The sequence below is a fragment of the Parasteatoda tepidariorum genome, chromosome 8, assembly GCF_043381705.1.
Source record: "Parasteatoda tepidariorum isolate YZ-2023 chromosome 8, CAS_Ptep_4.0, whole genome shotgun sequence".
Taxonomy (NCBI): Eukaryota; Metazoa; Arthropoda; class Arachnida; order Araneae; family Theridiidae; genus Parasteatoda; species Parasteatoda tepidariorum.
The window spans coordinates 9,197,356-9,202,250 of record NC_092211.1 but is presented as its reverse complement, the minus strand read 5'-3'; the positions used below and the strand labels follow the sequence as shown (position 1 = coordinate 9,202,250).

Genomic DNA, 4,895 nt, shown 5'->3' with positions numbered 1-4,895 from the left:
CTAAAAAGGAAAACAAAAATTCTATGTACCTTTTAGCTAAAAGTTTGTATAATAAGGAATTTGTTTTCCAATTATGTCAGAATCTTAGATTTAATTTTAATGTAAAATTGAATTTAAATGATAAATTACAATACAGCAAATTTATAGTTTATCTAAAGTAAGAATTCCTCAAACCATTTGTCTGCATCCGCGGTAGTGACTATGGAAAGAGGTATTGCTATTTTGAGCAGGGGTGAGGGGTCACTGTTAAGGGCAGGTTTCGAGTTGGCAAGAGAAAGGGAATCTTTTTTTTTTTCTTTTCGGTCTATTGTTCTAGCCCTAGCATGAAGAGAAGCTACACTTCCTGAAATGCGCTAATCTTGTTTCCATAGCAGCAGACAGCCTCAGACTTTGGGACAGGGGGAGACAAGCTATATAATATTGTAGACAAGCTATATAATATTCACGGTGATGATGAAGCATGTTATTTTATAACAATAAAATGGAGTGAAATATGAAACACGAAAAAAAAAAGCATATCATCCTATATAAAAAACTATGCAAATAAAATCTAGATTTTGATATTTAAACAGTTCTTCATATAAAGTTTGGTTTTACTATACTCATTACATAAAATACTATTGCAAAATTGCAGTTAATTTTAAATTCTTAAGAAACTCATTAAATTTACTTTTTCTTAAGTGTTGCTTTTTAGTTTTTGCTTATTTTAAAATGATATATTAAATAGCTTAAAAATTAATACAAATATTTCTTTCTGAAAACTGATTAAAAAATAATACAAATATTTTTTCTGAAAAAGAGTTTTTTTCACTTAGGTTGAAAAAAAACCTATATCTTCCGAATCAGGTTTTTTTTTTTTCTCACTTTGAAAGAAACTTGCCATCCTGTTTTAAAAGAATCAAAAAAAATCTTATAAATTGTAGGAAATCTACCTTAGAGCACCTACCGCCACTTATGTAAAAAATTTTGCAAGATTCCTATTAAAAACAAGATTCGTATTAATAAAATTTTCCTACCTCATAAAAAAAGTAATAAAATTACAGACATTTTTGCTTTAGCAAAATTTTTTAACTTTTGTTGTCAAGTTTTTGATAATTGACAGTTTTATCCGGCTTTAACCATGGTTTTATTTGTCACATCAAAAACCTTTTTTTGACATGTTTAAAAAACCTAAATTTTCAGAGTAAGGGAAATTATTAGCTATTATAAATAATAAGTCAGAGCTCATTCTAGGCAGAAAAAAGGGCAAGGTGCAAAATTTTAAAAAAAAGGGCGTTATTGTTCTAAAAAGGCAATAATTTACACATTCTATTAAAAAACATTGTCATTTTTCTTAAACTTTACAAAAAGTACCAAAGCAATCATATTAATAATTTTTATTAATAAATTAAAAAATATATATATATATATATATATATAACGAGTTAATGAGCTAATTAGCTTAGTAATTTATTTAAAATGCATGCATATATTAATAAAATAATAAATGTATGTTTTTAAGCATCTCTAGTTATGATTTAGTAATCAAAATGATTAATAATAATTATGATTTAATGATAGGGAAGTATACTGCAAACTTTCAAAGACAAGTGCAACAAGAGGGTGTGATGGCTATTTTTCTTTTCCCATATAAATCTATGTATTGACAGCAATGACAAACTAAATAAAAAGAGTTGAAAATAAAAAAGGGTTGAGGAAAGATAGGGCAAAAAGGGTACTATTACATCAGGGTACTAATTTACTTCAGGGGCAACAGGATGGATTCTTTTGACTAAAACGGGGCAGCAGGGTGCTGCGCCCTGTTTACCTTGCCTAGAATGAGCTCTGAATAAGTATTAATAAATAAAGACACATATAAAATTACAAGTGATCAATCATGCATGTAATTTTTCAGGCTCTTGATTAGAGACGATTTAACCACTTAGTCATCCATCGCATTGACTGTTATAGCTAGGGTTTTCACATGACTTTAAAATCTTGATCTTTTAATGCTATAACATTTTGTACAGTGAATTATTAAATAGCGCATTTAAGGATTCACTTTTAGATGTGGGCTATTCCATGTTAACTTACGTTACATTCACAGAAACTTTATTGCACTGAGAGCTTAGAAGCAAACAAATAATACTAATATACAATCTAAAATAAAGTGATTTCTTAAAATTACAATCAAAACCAAAAGGAACCTAATTAGAATAATTAATATTTTTCAATTTAAGCAGTGTAAAAACCTAAAACTAGTGTGGTAACTTACGTTACTGAAAAAGGAATGGCATAAATTTGCAATATGCTTGAAGGCAAAATTCTGTTCTTATACAAATGTTAATTGATTAAGATTATATGTATCATTTTACTGACATGTTTAAATATTTATTATGCCTAGATTTAGGATTTTATTTCAAAAGTTAAATTAAATATAATTTTTTAAATGGGTAACTTACGTTACAGTAACTTACGTTACGAAATTCCCTTTGCATCAAACTTTTACTCCAGTAATGTACAAATGCAAATTAACATATTTAAACAGTATAGTGCAAGGGAGAAAAAGTGTACATGAAGTAAACTCAAAAAACTTTTGATTTACACACTTGATTCAGACATTACTATGCACACTTATAATGTCCTCTGTTATTAACTAGTATAGGGGCTCAATTCTTTTCACCATGCTTTTTTTCTGGTAGAATATTTCATCTCTTTTTCCTGGTCATTTCCAATAGATTCCCACAGCAGCCATTACATTGACTTTAAATTCTTGCTCTTCAACAGACATTACCACACCAGGATATAACATTTCCTCGTATCTAACCATATACCAATCTCCAGCTTTTATTTTGGATTCATCATTTTGTTTTTCAACATCTTTCACTTAAAAAACCCTTCTGGTATACCTTCTTGAACTTTTAAATGGTGGATCTGCTTAATGTTTTTAATCTGTGGAGCTTTTGAGAATAGACTAGACAGATTAACTTTTTCTGACGCTTCTTAATATCTTCTGGTGTGATTTCTACCATATTTATTTTTGTTCAATGCTCTTGTGTTGCTACCCCAAACTCAGAGGCATTGATGACAATATGTTTTCTTTTCTATACGACATTTCTTACACTTCCTTTAATAGATCCACCTGTCCCATCAACAGGACTCTTGCCGTGTGACGTGGCAAAATAATTCCACATCAATATTTTTCCATGATGAATCTCAAAAACAGGTAAGACCGGAGTTATATATCGATTCTTGAACTGACTCCTTGGCCCATCTGACCAGATGTGAACATTTTTGATATCCACCGGCACACATTCTCCAGACCAGCACTCATCTGTTTTTTCTGAACATAAAAATAATTTTCTGAAGAATTGCGTAAGATGGAACATTATGGAATTTTCTGAAGGTTTCAGCAGCTTATCCGAAGTTTTCGTGATACTTACAAAGACAAACATTTCTAGGAGGTTTGTTACTAAGCAAGACATGCTTTGGACGGAGCTCAAAGGACTTAGTTTTCCAATTTTGCATTCTCGATTTTTTTTCCATAAACATTTGGTACATTTCTCGAACTGAATGAAGAAGATAACGTGCTTGTACTTTCTTCTTGCCACCATTAGCTTGTAGAGAGATTTCGTCCAACTTTGAAAACATATGAATGCCAACACCCAATAAAATGATTTAATGCAAAGATTTTCAATAAAATTAATATCCTAAGGCAGTGTTTATTTATTTAAACTTTGTTATTGTAACTGGATACATCTTATTTAGTTTATATGCCAATTTTCAAAAGAAATGAACTCATTTCACATTGGTAACTTACATTACATGCAAGTCAGTAACTTACGTTACATATATTGAATAGTGCACAAAACAATAAATAAATAATATTTGAAAGCAAAACTATTGCTACTTATTTAGTGCTAGCCTCTAAATAGAAAAAATAATATTCTTACTTTTGTATCACATGTTTTTTTTTACACATAAAAACTTTTCCTAGTTTTTGGTAACTTACGTTACAGGCATTAATGTTTAGTTGAAATTTATATAATTAAGTGAATTTAACAACAAAAAGTTATTTTAACACTGCACAATACTTCTACTAAGTGTAATAAACAATATTTATTCTTTGGAACATTTTGAAAGGAAGATAATGTTAACTTACTGATTTTCAGAATCTGACCATGTTCTTCACCCAAATCAGAACAAGCAAATGCCAATGTTCAATGGGGTACCAACACTAAAAAACTGAATTCTCAAAATTTTTTTTTATAAATTATCAAACTTCAAACCTTTCTAATTCAGAAAAAATCCAAAATAATAACATTATTCTTATTTGAATTTTCCGATGCTTTTCCCCTTTTTCATGGAATCGCCCATGTGTCCAATTTGCAATGATTCATCGTAAATCTATTAATGGCCAGCAGTTATTGCTACAGGTTCTCACATAAATTTTAAAATTTTTCTTTTTCAATATAACAATATTACCATACATAAATCCTGAATCGCACACTTGAATTCTCACTTTATCATGATTTCTAGTCATGACAATTCCATCACAAACAGCATAAAATGCAAATTTTTTAGTTAATTGGTAGTTAAATATTCATTTTAGTTGAGAAAAGAATATGTTAGTTGTGTTGTGAAATAGCATAATCGCAAAAATTCAGATTTAGCTTAAGTTTTATATCATAAAACAACGTCCCATTGCTGATTTCAGTGCACAATTGATTAATCACAAAATATGGAGGGAAATTTAGTGTACAGATTTGCAAAATCCGAGAGATTTGGGTCTCTTCACAATTTGAGGAGTGCAGTTATGGACCATGTCAACCTTCATCTATGAAAATGCACTCCAACAAAGAATGGAGTTAACATGCCTTATATACTAGTGAATTGAAATTGTATTTTTGTAGTGG

The 4,895-nt window shown here is 29.5% G+C and overlaps 1 protein-coding gene across 1 annotated transcript in view; it reads left to right on the top strand.

Annotated features, from left to right (window-relative positions):
• LOC107445326 (RNA-binding protein 34) overlaps positions 1-4,895 on the top strand; it is an 80,277-nt gene that overhangs the window by 13,294 nt on the left and 62,088 nt on the right. The gene's annotated exons all lie outside the window — the stretch shown is intronic.